Below are 17,497 nucleotides of genomic sequence, written 5' to 3' on the forward strand. Positions count from 1 at the left end.
TCTGCAGTAATCACTGCACGTGGTGGATCTACAAAGTACTGACGTCAATAAGATCTCGTTGATCTATTTACTGTCCATGTCCAATCACTTTTATCAACCTAGTGTAGTAGCGTAATCTAGTATTACCAGTATGTATTGGTGTTCTCGAGCCAAGTTCTCAACCAGACTAGTCAAATACATTCCCATCTGTTCAAACAAAAATGAAATTACTAACAGGAGCACCATGGAAGCTCTAAATTGGGGTCTGGGGGCTGTCCTCTAAAAGACTGCTCATTCCTGACAATAGTTCTTTACTGCTGCATAAATTTCAGGCCAAAAGAACCTACATTGGGGTAAATTTACTAAGATTCGTAATTTCCGAAAAAAGGTCAAAGTTCAATCACGAATGACATCGACAGTGTAAAACTGCAACTTTTTGAATTGATTACGATGGATTTACTAAGCTGTCGTATTCGGGTTTTTCTTTTCTTCCGATGTCGATGTCATTCGTTTTTTTTTACCTATTTTTACGGCAGTGATTAGCAAAACACTGCCGTTTTTTTTTTACAATCAATCTCGGCCGGATCTGTGTGATCCGTGCTGGTGTTTATTTTTTTTTTTTTTTTTAATTAAACAATGTAAAATCATTAAAAAAAAATGCGTGGGGTCCCCCCTCCTAAGCATAACCAGCCTCGGGCTCTTTGAGCCGATCCTGGTTGCAAAAATATGGGGGGAAAAATGACAGGGGTTCCCCCATATTTAAGCAACCAGCATCGGGCTCTGCGCCTGGTCCTGGTCCCAAAAATACGGGGGACAAAAAGAGTAGGGGTCCCCCGTATTTTTAAAACCAGCACCGGGCTCCACTAGCTGGACAGATAATGCCACAGCCGGGGGTCACTTTTATATAGTGCCCTGCGGCCGTGGCATCAAAAATCCAACTAGTCACCCCTGGCCGGGGTACCCTGGGGGAGTGGGGACCCCTTCAATCAAGGGGTCCCCCCCCCCCAGCCACCCAAGGGCCAGGGGTGAAGCCCGAGGCTGTCCCCCCCCATCCAATGGGCTGCGGATGGGGAGGCTGATAGCCTTTGTTGTAAAAGAAAAGATATTGTTTTTAGTAGCAGTACTACAAGGCCCAGCAAGCCTCCCCCGCATGCTGGTACTTGGAGAACCACAAGTACCAGCATGCGACGGAAAAATGGGCCCGCTGGTACCTGTAGTACTACTACTAAAAAAATACCCAAAAAAAGACAAGACACACACACCGTGAAAGTAAAGATTTATTACATACATCCACACAAACATACATACATACATACTTACCTTATGTTCACACGCAGGTCGGTCCTCTTCTCCAGTAGAATCCAAGGGGTACCTGTTGAAGAAATTATACTCACGAGATCCAGGGGTCCAGGCTCCTCGGGAAATCCAGGGGTAATCCACGTACTTGCATAAAATAAGAAAACGGAAAGCCGAGCCACGAACTGAAAGGGGCCCCATGTGTTCACATGGGACTCCTTTCCACGAATGCCAGAAAGCCACTCTGACTGATGTCTAAGTGGGTTTCTTCAGCCAATCAGGGAGCGCCACGTTGTAGCACTCTCCTGATCGGCTGTGTGCTCTTGTCCTCACTGACAGGCAGCACACGGCAGTGTTACAATGTAGCGCCTATGCGCTACATTGTAACCAATGATGGGAACTTTCTGCCCTGCGGTTGACCTAAAGTGACGTCACCGCTGAGCAGAAAGTTCCCATCATTGGTTACAATGTAGCGCATAGGCGCTACATTGTAACACTGCCGTGTGCTGCCTGTCAGTGAAGACAGGAGCACACAGCTGATCAGGAGAGTGCTACAACGTGGCGCTCCCTGATTGGCTGAAGAAACCCACTTAGCCAGAAGGCAAAGTGGGTTTCTTGCATTCGGGGAAAGGTGACCCATGTGCAAACATGGGTCCCCTTTCAGTTCGTGGTCGGGACACCGTTTTTTTATTTTTGGCAAGTACGTGGATTAACCCTGGATTTGCCGAGGAGCCTGGACCCCTGGATCTCGTGAGTATAATTTATTCAACAGGTACCCTTGGATTCTACTGGACAAGAGGACCGACCTGCGTGGGGCCATAGGTAAGTATGTATGTATGTGTGTATGTAAGTAATAAAATTATACTTTCACGGTGTGTGTGTCTTGTCTTTTTTTGGGTATTTTTTTAGTGGTAGTACTACAGGTACCAGCGGGCCCGTTTTTCCGCCGCATGCTGGTACTTGTGGTTCTCCAAGTACCAGCATGCGGGGGAGGCTTGCTGGGACTTGTAGTACTGCTACTAAAAACAATATCTTTTATTTTACAACAAAGGCTATCAGCCCTCCCATCCGCAGCCCATTGGATGGGGGGGGACAGCCTCGGGCTTCACCCCTGGCCCTTGGGTGGCTGGGGGGGGGGACCCCTTGATTGAAGGGGTCCCCACTCCCCCAGGGTACCCCGGCCAGGGGTGACTAGTTGGATTTTTGATGCCACGGCCGCAGGGCGCTGTATAAAAGTGACCCCCGGCTGTGGCATTATCTGTCCAGCTAGTGGAGCCCGGTGCTGGTTTTAAAAATACGGGGGACCCCTACTCTTTTTGTCCCCCGTATTTTTGGGACCAGGACCAGGCGCAGAGCCCGATGCTGGTTGCTTAAATATGGGGGAACCCCTGTCATTTTTTTTCCCATATTTCTGCAACCAGGATCGGCTCAAAGAGCCCGAGGCTGGTTATGCTTAGGAGGGGGGACCCCACGCAATTTTTTTAGCAAAAATAAGCACTTTCACACCCCTTCCCACTGATATACATGCACGGATCTCATGGATCCCTGCATGCATCTCAAATCACGGATAAAAAAAGCAGGTCTGTTTTTTTTTAGGACTTTTTTACGAGTTGTAATTTTTCACGGCAGTGTTTTGTGTTTTTTTGCTTTGCACTTCTTAGTAAATGACCGAGATTCATACTTAAACAGCCGCGTTTTGACCGATGGTGTATTCATTCGTAATTTTTTACCTGAACTAGCAAAAAATTACGAATGCCCTCATCACTGCCGTGATTAGTGTTTAGTAAATGACCGAGATTTACCGAGATGACACTTTGATGAAAAAACGGCATCTCGGTCAAAATCGGGAGCTTAGTAAATATACCCCATTGTATTCGTTGGAGGGTTTTCTTTTCCACCAAATGCCCTTCTCAGAGGTGCATGTGCACAGCTTTAAGTACCAACAGTACATTTACTCGGGGAAACAATAATTGGTCCACCTTTTTACCTTGCACATAGGCCACTCAATATAATATCTTTTCAACATGAAATATGGAGTGCCTTCTGGAGGCAAGGCAATATCCACTTCAGCATTTATTTCCACTACATTTTGAAAAACATTCACAAGGTTACTGTCATTTCGCTGATCGCAGGCAAAGTCCCTTAAGGACACGTCCTTGTCTATGGATGACCAGTCATCTTCCAAACTACCTTTCTCTGACGTCCTAGTGGATGCTGGGACTCCGTCAGGACCATGGGGAATAGCGGCTCCGCAGGAGACAGGGCACAAAATTTAAAAGTTTGACCACTAGGTGGTGTGTACTGGCTCCTCCCCCTATGACCCTCCTCCAAGCCTCAGTTAGGTTTTTGTGCCCGTCCGAGCAGGGTGCAATCTAGGTGGCTCTCCTAAAGAGCTGCTTAGAAAAAGTTTGTTAGGTTTTTTATTTTCAGTGAGTCCTGCTGGCAACAGGCTCACTGCAACGAGGGACTTAGGGGAGAAGAAGTGAACTCACCTGCGTGCAGGATGGATTTGCTTCTTAGGCTACTGGACACTAGCTCCAGAGGGACGATCACAGGTACAGCCTGGATGGGTCACCGGAGCCGCGCCGCCGACCCCCTTGCAGATGCCGAATAGAGAAGAGGTCCAGAAACCGGCGGCAGAAGACGTCTCAGTCTTCATGAGGTAGCGCACAGCACTGCAGCTGTGCGCCATTGCTCTCCGCACACTTCACACCAGCGGTCACTGAGGGTGCAGGGCGCTGGGGGGGGCGCCCTGGGCAGCAATGTAATATACCTATTCTGGCTAAAATATATCACATATAGCCCCTGGGGCTATATGGATGTATTTAACCCCTGCCAGGTTCCAAAAAAACCGGGAGAAGAAGCCCGCCGAAAAGGGGGCGGGGCCTATTCTCCTCAGCACACAGCGCCATTTTCCTGCCCAGCTCCGCTGCGAGGAAGGCTCCCAGGACTCTCCCCTGCACTGCACTACAGAAACAGGGTAAAAACAGAGAGGGGGGGCACTTATTGGCGATATTTATAATATTTGAGCTGCTATAAAGGGAACACACTTATTAAGGTTGTCCCTATATATATATATTTATAGCGCTTGGGTGTGTGCTGGCAAACTCTCCCTCTGTCTCCCCAAAGGGCTAGTGGGGTCCTGTCTTCTATCAGAGCATTCCCTGTGTGTCTGCTGTGTGTCGGTACGTGTGTGTCGACATGTATGAGGACGATGTTGGCGTGGAGGCGGAGCAATTGCCTGTAATGGTGATGTCACCCCCTAGGGAGTCGACACCAGAATGTATGGCTTTGTTTATGGAATTACGGGATAGTGTCAGCACGCTACAAAAGTCGGTTGACGACATGAGACAGCCGGCAAACCAGTTAGTACCTGTCCAGGCGTCTCAGACACCGTCAGGGGCTGTAAAACGCCCTTTACCTCAGTCGGTCGACACAGACCCAGACACTGACACTGAATCCAGTGTCGACGGTGAAGAAACAAACGTATTTTCCAGTAGGGCCACACGTTATATGATCACGGCAATGAAGGAGGCTTTGCATATCTCTGATACTGCAAGTACCACAAAAAGGGGTATTATGTGGGGTCTGAAAAAACTACCTGTAGTTTTTCCTGAATCAGAGGAATTGAATGACGTGTGTGATGAAGCGTGGGTTACCCCTGATAAAAAACTGCTAATTTCAAAGAAGTTATTGGCATTATACCCTTTCCCGCCAGAGGTTAGGGCGCGCTGGGAAACACCCCCTAGGGTGGACAAGGCGCTCACACGTTTATCCAAACAAGTGGCGTTACCGTCTCCTGATACGGCCGCCCTCAAGGATCCAGCTGATAGGAGGCTGGAAAATACTCTAAAAAGTATATACACACATACTGGTGTTATACTGCGACCAGCAATCGCCTCAGCCTGGATGTGCAGTGCTGGGGTGGCTTGGTCGGATTCCCTGACTGAAAATATTGATACCCTGGATAGGGACAGTATTTTATTGACTATAGAGCAATTAAAGGATGCGTTCCTTTATATGCGTGATGCACAGAGAGATATCTGCACTCTGGCATCAAGAGTAAGTGCGATGTCCATATCTGCCAGAAGAAGTCTATGGACACGACAGTGGTCAGGCGATGCGGATTCCAAACGGCATATGGAAGTATTGCCGTATAAAGGAGAGGAATTATTTGGGGTCGGTCTATCGGATTTGGTAGCCACGGCAACAGCCGGGAAGTCCACCTTTTTACCTCAAGTCCCCTCCCAACAGAAAAAGCCGCAGTCTTTTCAGCCGCAGTCCTTTCATTCCTATAAGAACAAGCGAGCAAAAGGACATTCATATTTGCCCCGAGGCAAAAGAAAGGGTAAGAGACTGCACCAAGCAGCCCCTTCCCAGGAGCAGAAGTCCTCCCAGGCTTCTGCAAAGGCCTCAGCATGACGCTGGGACCTTACACGCGGACTCAGGGGCGGTGGGGGGTCGCCTCAAGAATTTCAGCGCACAGTGGGCTCACTCGCAGGTGGACCCCTGGATCCTGCAGGTAGTATCTCAGGGTTACAGGTTGGAATTCGAGAAGTCTCCCCCTCGCCGGTTCCTAAAGTCTGCTTTGCCAACGTCTCCCTCCGACAGGGCGACGGTATTGGAAGCCATTCACAAGCTGTATTCTCAGCAGGTGATAGTCAAGGTACCCCTTCTACAACAGGGAAAGGGGTATTACTCCACGCTATTTGTGGTACCGAAGCCGGACGGCTCGGTAAGACCTATTCTAAATCTGAAATCTCTGAACCTGTACATACAAAAATTCAAGTTCAAGATGGAGTCACTCAGAGCAGTGATAGCGAATCTGGAAGAGGGGGATTTTATGGTGTCCTTGGACATCAAGGATGCTTACCTTCATGTCCCAATTTGCCCTTCACACCAAGGGTACCTCAGGTTTGTGGTACAAAACTGTCATTATCAGTTTCAGACGCTGCCGTTTGGATTGTCCACGGCACCCAGGGTCTTTACCAAGGTAATGGCCGAAATGATGATTCTTCTTCGAAGAGAAGGCGTATTAATTATCCCTTACTTGGACGATCTCCTGATAAGGGCAAGATCCAGAGAACAGCTGGAGGTCGGAGTAGCACTAACTCAAGTAGTGCTCCAACAGCACGGGTGGATTCTGAATTTTCCAAAATCCCAACTGATCCCGACGACACGTCTGCTGTTCCTAGGGATGATTCTGGACACTGTTCAGAAAAAGGTATTTCTTCCGGAGGAGAAAGCCAGGGAGTTATCCGAACTAGTCAGGAACCTCCTAAAACCAGGGACAGTGTCTGTGCATCAATGCACAAGAGTCCTGGGAAAAATGGTGGCTTCTTACGAAGCGATTCCATTCGGCAGATTCCATGCACGAATTTTTCAGTGGGATCTGCTAGACAAATGGTCCGGATCGCATCTGCAGATGTATCAGCGGATAAAATTGTCGACAAGGACAAGGGTCTCTCTGCTATGGTGGTTGCAGAGTACTCATCTGTTAGAGGGCCGCAGATTCGGCATACAGAACTGGGTCCTAGTGACCACGGATGCCAGCCTGAGAGGCTGGGGAGCGGTCACACGAGGAAGAAACTTCCAGGGCGTGTGGTCAAGCCTGGAAACGTCTCTTCACATAAATATATTGGAGCTAAGAGCAATCTACAATGCTCTAAGCCTGGCAAAACCTCTGCTTCAGGGTCAGCCGGTGTTGATCCAGTCGGACAACATCACGGCAGTCGCCCACGTAAACAGACAGGGCGGCACAAGAAGCAGGAGGGCAATGGCAGAAGCTGCAAGGATTCTTCGCTGGGCGGAAAATCATGTGATAGCACTGTCAGCAGTGTTCATTCCGGGAGTGGACAACTGGGAAGCAGACTTCCTCAGCAGACACGATCTTCACCCGGGAGAGTGGGGACTTCATCCAGAAGTCTTCCACATGATTGTGGTCCATTGGGAAAGACCAATGGTGGACATGATGGCGTCCCGCCTCAACAAAAAACTGGACAGGTATTGCGCCAGGTCAAGAGACCCTCAGGCAATAGCTGTGGACGCTCTGGTAACACCATGGGTGTACCAGTCAGTGTATGTGTTCCCTCCTCTGCCTCTCATACCCAAGGTACTGAGAATTATACGGCAAAGGGGAGTAAGAACGATACTCGTGGCTCCGGACTGGCCAAGAAGGACTTGGTACCCGGAACTTCAGGAGATGCTCACGGAAGATCCGTGGCCTCTACCTCTAAGAAGGGACCTGCTTCAGCAGGGACCGTGTCTATTCCAAGACTTACCGCGGCTGCGTTTGACGGCATGGCGGTTGAACGCCGGATCCTAAGGGAAAAAGGCATTCCGGAAGAGGTCATCCCTACCCTGGTCAAAGCCAGGAAGGAGGTGACTGCACAACATTATCACCGCATTTGGAGAAAATATGTTGCATGGTGTGAGGCCAGGAAGGCCCCGATAGAGGAATTTCAACTGGGTCGATTCCTACATTTCCTGCAAACAGGATTATCTATGGGCCTCAAATTAGGGTCCATTAAGGTTCAAATTTCGGCCCTGTCGATATTCTTCCAGAAAGAATTGGCTTCAGTTCCTGAAGTTCAGACTTTTGTAAAAGGAGTACTACATATACAGCCCCCGGTTGTGCCCCCAGTGGCACCGTGGGATCTCAATGTAGTTTTGGATTTTCTCAAATCCCATTGGTTTGAGCCACTCAAATCGGTAGATTTGAAATATCTTACATGGAAAGTAACCATGCTACTGGCTCTGGCTTCAGCCAGGAGAGTGTCAGAATTGGCAGCTTTATCATATAAAAGCCCATATCTGATTTTCCATTCGGACAGGGCAGAATTGAGGACGCGTCCTCATTTTCTGCCTAAGGTGGTATCAGCGTTTCACCTGAACCAGCCTATTGTGGTGCCTGCGGCTACTAGCGATTTTGAGGATTCCAAGTTGCTGGACGTTGTCAGAGCATTGAAAATATATATTTCAAGGACGGCTGGAGTCAGAAAATCTGACTCGCTGTTTATACTATATGCACCCAACAAGCTGGGTGCTCCTGCTTCTAAGCAGACGATTGCTCGTTGGATTTGTAGCACAATTCAACTGGCACATTCTGTGGCAGGCTTGCCACAGCCTAAATCTGTCAAGGCCCACTCCACAAGGAAGGTGGGCTCATCTTGGGCGGCTGCCCGAGGGGTCTCGGCATTACAACTCTGCCGAGCAGCTACGTGGTCAGGGGAGAACACGTTTGTAAAATTCTACAAATTTGATACCCTGGCTAAGGAGGACCTGGAGTTCTCTCATTCGGTGCTGCAGAGTCATCCGCACTCTCCCGCCCGTTTGGGAGCTTTGGTATAATCCCCATGGTCCTGACGGAGTCCCAGCATCCACTAGGACGTCAGAGAAAATAAGATTTTACTTACCGATAAATCTATTTCTCGTAGTCCGTAGATCCGCTGGGCGCCCATCCCAAGTGTGGATTGTCTGCAATACTTGTACATAGTTATTGTTACAAAAAAATCGGGTTGTTTATTGTTGTGAGCCATCTTTTCAGAGGCTCCTACGTTATCATACTGTTAACTGGGTTCAGATCACAAGTTGTACGGTGTGATTGGTGTGGCTGGTTTGATTCTTACCCGGGATTCAAAATCCTTCCTTATTGTGTACGCTCGTCCGGGCACGGTATCCTAACTGAGGCTTGGAGGAGGGTCATAGGGGGAGGAGCCAGTGCACACCACCTAGTGGTCAAACTTTTAAATTTTGTGCCCTGTCTCCTGCGGAGCCGCTATTCCCCATGGTCCTGACGGAGTCCCAGCATCCACTACGGACTACGAGAAATAGATTTATCGGTAAGTAAAATCTTATTTTTTCTGGCCATTACTGGCTTCGTTATGTCCCTGGACAAGGAATTAGACCTAATGCCAGCCAAAAGTCCATCTTCTGGATGGTTAGTCAGTTTTCTGGCCTCTTTTTTTGTTTTTGTTTCCACCCCACAGATATATTTGGAGGAACGGAGTTTGGTGAGCGACTCTCACTGATTATTGGTCACTGGATCATTTTCATTGGTCCGGCCGGCCAAGATCTCCTGCAACAATGGAAAATCCTGTCCCAATATAAGGGGGTATGGGGATTTTGGGGAAACTGCAGCCATGATGTGTAGCACCCATCTGTTAACTGTTGGCGGAAATTGTACCCAGGAATATTCTTCCGTGGCTACATGTACACATAGCACCCTTACACGAGGTAATACTTGGCCCACTGCTTTTGGAACTAGTCTTTTGGACACTATAGACAGCTCACTCCTGGTATTCACAAGGTCCCAGACCTCTCTGCCTTCAATTTGTATTGCCACTCGAAACACGGTTGATTCCTTAGGAGAGGAAAGTCTGGTGCACATAATAGTAGCCAGTCTGGCCACTTTGCCTGTTTTGCAATCCATGGCTTCAGCATGTTTTAGACCATCGTGACAAATATGCCCCACCTCCCCACATTCGTAACAAATTATCAGGGATTTTTCACGAGAGAGGAAACCAAAACTCGCACTAGCTGATTTGCCACAGTCACTTATATTAAAAAATATTCCTGTATGTGTGTGTACTTTAAACACATCACTGTTTCACAACAGGGTGCCTCTACATTTGCACTAAGCAAGTAGAAAAAAAACCTCTCCCTTTAATTGGACTTTAAAGTCTTCATGCTTTCTCTGGGCTGCCCTACCCAACATTAACAAACCAACCAGGATTTTATCCCAGAGAAGCAAATTACTTTTCTCTGACGTCCTAGTGGATGCTGGGAACTCCGTAAGGACCATGGGGAATAGCGGCTCCGCAGGAGACTGGGCACAACTAAAGAAAGCTTTAGGACTACCTGGTGTGCACTGGCTCCTCCCTCTATGACCCTCCTCCAGACCTCTGTTAGAATCTTGTGCCCGGCTGAGCTGGATGCACACTAGGGGCTCTCCTGAGCTCCTAGAAAAGAAAGTATATATTTAGGTTTTTTATTTTCAGTGAGATCTGCTAGCAACAGACTCACTGCTACGAGGGACTAAGGGGAGAAGAAGCGAACCTACCTGCTTGCAGCTAGCTTGGGCTTCTTAGGCTACTGGACACCATTAGCTCCAGAGGGATCGAACACAGGGCCCGACCTCGATCGTCCGGTCCCGGAGCCGCGCCGCCGTCCCCCTTACAGAGCCAGAAGCAAGAAGATGGTCCTGGAAATCGGCGGCAGAAGACTTCGGTCTTCACCAAGGTAGCGCACAGCACTGCAGCTGTGCGCCATTGCTCCTCATGCACACCTCACACTCTGGTCACTGATGGGTGCAGGGCGCTGGGGGGGGCGCCCTGAGCAGCAATATTATACACCTTGGCTGGCAAATCTACACAATATATAGTCATAGAGGCTATATATGTGTAAAATACCCCTGCCAGAGATCCATATAAAAGCGGGAGAAGTCCGCCGAAAAAGGGGTGGAGCTATCTCCCTCAGCACACTGGCGCCATTTTCTCTTCACAGTGCAGCTGGAAGACAGCTCCCCAGGCTCTCCCCTGTAGTTTTCAGGCTCAAAGGGTTAAAAAGAGAGGGGGGGGGGGCACTAAATTTAGGCGCAATATTGTGTATACAAGCAGCTATTGGGAAAAATCACTCAGTTATAGTGTTAATCCCTGCATTATATAGCGCTCTGGTGTGTGCTGGCATACTCTCTCTCTGTCTCCCCAAAGGACTTTGTGGGGTCCTGTCCTCAGTCAGAGCATTCCCTGTGTGTGTGCGGTGTGTCGGTACGGCTGTGTCGACATGTTTGATGAGGAAGGTTACGTGGAGGCGGAGCAGATGCCGATAAATGTGATGTCGCCCCCTGTGGGGCCGACACCAAAGTGGATGGATAGGTGGAAGGTATAACCGACAGTGTCAACTCCTTACATAAAAGGCTGGATGACGTAGCAGCTGTGGGACAGCCGGCTTCTCAGCCCGCGCCTGCCCAGGCGTCTCAAAGGCCATCAGGGGCTCAAAAAAAAACAACCCGCCCGCTACCTCAGATGGCAGACACAGATGTCGACACGGAGTCTGACTCCAGTGTCGACGAGGTTGAGACATATACATAATCCACTAGGAACATCCGTTGCATGATCTCGGCAATGAAAAATGTGTTACACATTTCTGACATTAACCCAAGTACCACAAAAAAGGGGTTTTATGTTTGGGGAGAAAAAGCAGCCAGTGTTTTGTTCCCCCATCAGATGAGTGAATGAAGTGTGTGAAGAAGCGTGGGTTCCTCCGATAAGAAACTGGTAATTTCTAAAAAGTTACTGATGGCGTACCCTTTCCCGCCAGAGGATAGGTCACGTTGGGAGATATCCCCTAGGGTGGATAAGGCACTCACACGCTTGTCAAAAAAGGTGGCACTGCCGTCTTAGGATAAGTCCACTTGAAGGAGCCTGCTGATAAAAAGCAGGAGGATATCCTGAAGTCTGTATATACACACTCAGGTACTATACTGAGACCTGCAATTGCCTCAGCATGGATAGTGCTGCTGCAGCATGGTCTGTTACCCTGTCAGGACAGGGATACTATAACCATAGAGCATATTAAAGACGTCGTCTTATATATGAGGGATGCACAGAGGGATATTTGCCGGCTGGCATCCAGAATTAATGCAATGTCCATTCTGCCAGGAGGGTATTAGGGACCCGGCAGTGGACAGGTGATGCTAACTTTAAAAGGGACATTGATATTCTGCCTTATAAGGGTGAGGAATTGTTTGGGGATGGTCTCTGGGACCTCGTATCCACAGCAACAGCTGGGAAGAAAAATTTTTACCTCAGGTTTCCTCACAGCCTAAGAAAGCACCGTATTATCAGGTACAGTCCTTTCGGCTTCAGAAAAGCAAGCGGGTCAAAGGCGCTTCCTTTCTGCACAGAGACAAGGGAAGAGGGAAAAAGCTGCACCAGATAGCCAGTTCCCAGGATCAAAAATCTTCCCCCGCTTCCTCTGAGTCCACCGCATGACGCTGAGGCTCCACAGGTGGAGCCAGGTGCGGTGGGGGCGCGTCTCGGGAACTTCAGCGACCAGTGGGCTCGCTCACAGGTGGATCCCTGGGTTCTGCAAGTAGTATCACAGGGATACAAGCTGGAGTTCGAGGCGACTCCCCCTCGCCGTTACCTCAAATCAGCCTTGCCTGCTGCCCTCGGAGAAAGGAGAGGTAGTACTGGCGGCAATTCACAAGCTGTACTTCCAGCAAGTGATAATCAAGGTACCCCTCCTTCAACAAGGCCGGGGTTACTATTCCAAAATGTTTGTGGTACCGAAACCAGACGGTTGGGTGAGACCCATTCTAAAATTGAAATACTTGAACACTTATATACGTAGGTTCAAGTTCAAAATGGAATCGCTCAGGGCGGTTATTGCAAGCCTGGACGAAGGGGATTACATGGTATCACTGGACATCAAGGATGCTTACCTGCATGTCCCCATTTACCCTCCTCACCAGGAGTACCTCAAAATTGTGGTACAGGACTGTCATTACCAATTCCAGACGTTGCCGTTGGTCTGTCCCCGGCACCGAGGGTTTTTACCAAGGTAATGGCCGAAATGATGATACTAATTCGAAAAAAGGGAGTTATAATTATCCCGTACTTGGACGATCTCCTTATAAAGGCGAGGTCCAGGGAGCAGTTGTTGGTCGGAGTAGCACTATCTCGGGAAGTGCTACAACAGCACGGCTGGATTCTGAATATTCCATAGTTGCAGCTGGTTCCTACGACGCGTCTACTGTTCCTGGGTATGGTTCTGGACACAGAACAGGAAAAAGTGTTTCTCCCGGAGGAGAAGGCCAAGGAGTTGTCATCTCTAGTCAGAGACCTCCTAAAACAAATACAGGTGTCGGTGCATCAATGCACGCGAGTCCTGGAAAAGATGGTAGCTTCTTACGAAGAAATTCCATTCGGCAGGTACCATGCAAGGATCTTCCAGTGGGATCTGTTGGACAAGTGGTCCGGGTCGCATCTTCAGATGCATCGGCTGATAACCCTGTCTCCAAGGGCCAGGGTGTCGCTGTTGTGGTGACTGCAGAGTGCTCATCTGCTAGAGGGCCGCAGATTCGGCATACAGGACTGGGTCCTGGTGACCACGGATGCCAGCCTTCGAGGCTGGGGGGCAGTCACACAGGGAAGAAACTTCCAAGGACTATGGTCGAGTCAGGAGACTTCCCTACACATAAATATTCTGGAACTAAGGGCCATTTACAATGCCCTAAGCCAGGCTAGACCCCTGCTTCAACACCAGCCGGTGCTGATCCAGTCAGACAACATCACGGCGGTCGTCCATGTAAACCAACAGGGCGGCACAAGAAGTAGGATGGCGATGGCAGAAGCCACAAGGATTTTCCGATGGGCGGAAAATCATGTGTTAGCACTGTCAGCAGTGTTCATTCCCGGAGTGGACAACTGGGAAGCAGACTTTCTCAGCAGGTACGACCTCCACCCGGGAGAGTGGGGACTTCATCCAGAAGTCTTCCAAATGATTGTACACCATTGGGAAAGGCCACAGGTGGACATGATGGCGTCCCGCCTCAACAAAAAGCTAAAAAGATATTGCGCCAGGTCAAGGGACCCTCAGGCGATAGCTGTGAACGCTCTGGTAACACCGTGGGTGTACCAGTCAGTGTATGTGTTCCCTCCTCTGCCTCTCATACCCAAGGTACTGAGAATAATAAGAAGGAGAGGAGTAAGAACTATACTCGTGGTTCCGGATTGGCCAAGAAAAGCTTGGTACCCAGAACTTCAAGAAATGATCTCAGAGGACCCATGGCCTCTGCCGCTCAGACAGGACCTGCTGCAGCAGGGGCCCTGTCTGTTCCAAGACTTACCGCGGCTGCGTTTGACGGCATGGCGGTTGAACACCGGATCCTAAAGGAAAAAGGCATTCCGGAGGAAGTCATTCCTATGCTGATTAAAGCTAGGAAAGATGTGATCGCAAAACATTATCACCGCATATGGCGAAAATATGTGCTTGGTGTGAGGCCAGGAAGGCCCCAACGGAGGAATTTCAACTGGGTCGATTTCTGCACTTCCTACAGTCAGGAGTGACTATGGGCCTAAAATTGGGTTCCATTAAGGTCCAGATTTCGGCTCTGTACATTTTCTTCCGAAAAGAACTGGCTTCACTGCCTGAAGTTCAGACTTTTGTTAAGGGAGTGCTGCATATTCAGCCCCCGTTTGTGCCTCCAGGAGCACCCTGGGATCTCAACGTGGTGTTGGATTTCCTGAAGTCGCATTGGGTTGAGCCACTTAAATCCGTAGAGCTAAAATACCTCACGTGGAAAGTGGTCATGCTGTTGGCCTTGGCATCGGCCAGGCGTGTATCAGAATTGGCGGCTTTGTCAGGAAAAAGCCCTTATCTGATTTTCATATGGATAGGGCGGAATTGAGGACTCGTTCCCAATTCTTTCCTAAGGTGGTATCAGCTTTCATGTGAACCAACCTATTGTGGTGCCTGCGGCTACGTGGGACTTGGAGGACTCCAAGTTACTGGACGTAGTCAGGGCCCTGAAAAATATATGTTTCCAGGACGGCTGGAGTCAGGAAAACTGACTCGCTATTTATCCTGTATGCACCCAACAAGCTGGGTGCTCCTGCTTCTAAGCTCGCTGGATCTGTAGCACGATTCAACTTGCACATTCTGCGGTTGGACTGCCGCACCCTAAATCTGTAAAAGCCCATTCCACGAGGAAAGTGGGCTCTTCTTGGGCGGCTGCCCGAGGGGTCTCGGCTTTACTACTTTGCCGAGCTGTTACTTGGTCGGGTTCAAACATTTTTGCAAAAAGTCTACAAGTTTGATACCCTGGCTGAAGAGGACCTTGAGTTTGCTCATTCGGTGCTGCAGAGTCATCCGCACTCTCCCGCCCGTTTGGGAGCTTTGGTATAATCCCCATGGTCCTTACGGAGTTCCCAGCATCCACTAGGACGTCAGAGAAAATAAGATTTTACTCACCGGTAAGTCTATTTCTCGTAGTCCGTAGTGGTTGCTGGGCGCCCGTCCCAAGTGCGGATTGTCTGCAATACTTGTATATAGTTATTGCCTAACTAAAGGGTTATTGTTATGAGCCATCTGTTAGTGAGGCTCAGATATATTTCATACTGTTAACTGGGTATAATATCACGAGTTATACGGTGTGATTGGTGTGGCTGGTATGAGTCTTACCCGGGATTCAAAATCCTTCCTTATTGTATCAGCTCTTCCGGGCACAGTATCCTAACTGAGGTCTGGAGGAGGGTCATAGAGGGAGGAGCCAGTGCACACCAGGTAGTCCTAAAGCTTTCTTTAGTTGTGCCCAGTCTCCTGCGGAGCCGCTATTCCCCATGGTCCTTACGGAGTTCCCAGCATCCACTACGGACTACGAGAAATAGATTTACCGGTGAGTAAAATCTTATTTTAACCCTCCCTGCTGGCGCAAATGTAGTAGAGAGGGAAGACTTTTTTTTAAACCGACTTTTCTCGGGTCGGTTCACCCTACGCACCCACCTGGCTGCTGTACTGCTCAGGTTGCCATCAGGCACTTCGCACCACGCCAAGTATGGTAAAACAGCCTGCCACCACAGCAATACTCTGGTCTCTATGCTGCTGAACACTACTTTGCAGGTCCTCACTGCGAAGGATGTGTCCGGCAATTTGTCGTTGTACGGGCCACCAAAATATAACAACTTGGGAAGAACCACGTCCAGCAGTACAGTAAAGCAGTGGGTTGCTTATTAACTGCAGCTTGGCAGGCAACTGCACAGCAAGTGTCAGTTCTTATATCACAGCAGGTTACAGTTGCAGTACCATATGAAGAAGTCACAGCAGCAGGTATACAACTCCGGCACACAGCCGACATAAGATCAGTAGACTTTACTGGTCCTGACACCCTGAAACTAACCACGACCCCCCCGCCTTTCGCCTAGTTCATTATCAAGAGCCCTTAACTCTGTTCCCAGCAGAGGTTTAAGCCAAGCTCTTAGGTGCAGCTCATTATCGAACTGTTGTTCTTAGAAGGCTGCAAAACCTGGACCATACCTGCCAAACACATTACAGCCAGGTTGTGGGATGGTGAGTATGTCCCAACTCTCTGTGTGTCTGAGAACAACCCTGGGCCCTCTTACCCAGATTTGACTCCGTGACCTCATGCCACAATATATATAGAGATTGGTATACAGATGTGTCCACATACATCTAGCCTCCTTGCACGTTAAACAGCCCTTCATGGCGTGACTCTGCTGTGCCATGCATCCTTTTGTGCAACTTTTTTTTTTTTTTAAATGCGTCTTACATGCAAAATGATGTGAATAGGACACACAAACAGCTTATGCTGATTACATTTATACGCGGTATGCCTGTATTTTATGTGTGACCATGGCTATCTGCATACGAAATAGTGCTTTAGTGTTTTCCTGCAAAACACTGTAACATACCATTTTGTATGCAGATACAGACGCACAAAGAAAATAGGCATGCCACGTATCCTTTTAATCAGCAGAATCTGCATGTGTGTCTTATTCACATAGCGAATAAGATACATTTTTGGCACACAAAAAAAAAAGGCCCAACGCTTGCGGAGTTTCACAGGACCAGTACGCTCGTTCATGCCAGGCATCTCCCGCTGCGTGACGTATTGAGGAAAGATGTATGAGGAGGACACATCTGTATTACTGTTTATAGATTATACAGTACTGTATACTCATACACACAGGTTTTTTTTTTATCATCATTACCGTGAGACTGTAAGATTTTAGTCAGGTTTTCAAATGATTCACTTTTTTGAATAACAAGCAGTTAAAAATGAAAGAAGTGTCAATGCAATTTCTGCATGTTTGAGCAGACAGTAACTGAGCAATCAGATCTTGCTGTTTGATAAATTAACAGTTGCCATTTTACGTACAGTACTGTGCAATAGTTTTAGGCAGCTGTAGAAAAAATGCTGCAAAGTAAGAATGCTTTAAAAAAATAGAAGTGTTAATAGTTTATTTTTATCAATTAATAAAATGCAGATTTAATGAACAGAAGAGAAATCTAACTCAAACCAATCTTTTTGGTGTGACCAGCCTTTGCCTTCAAAACAGCATCAATTCTTCTAGGTAAACTTGCACACAGGTTTTTGAAGGAACTTAGTAGGGAGGTTGTGGCCTTAATGCTGAGAAATACAAGCAGGTACTTATCTGACATGCAATACCATCAGGTGTCTGATTGGCTTCAAATTTAT

General features: G+C 48.4%; 1 protein-coding gene across 2 annotated transcripts in view; it reads left to right on the top strand.

Annotated features, from left to right (window-relative positions):
- Positions 1-17,497, top strand: part of LHFPL3 (LHFPL tetraspan subfamily member 3) — a 299,565-nt gene that overhangs the window by 186,568 nt on the left and 95,500 nt on the right. The window lies entirely within an intron of this gene.

This window comes from Pseudophryne corroboree, chromosome 6 (assembly GCF_028390025.1).
Source record: "Pseudophryne corroboree isolate aPseCor3 chromosome 6, aPseCor3.hap2, whole genome shotgun sequence".
In the NCBI taxonomy this organism is placed as follows: Eukaryota; Metazoa; Chordata; class Amphibia; order Anura; family Myobatrachidae; genus Pseudophryne; species Pseudophryne corroboree.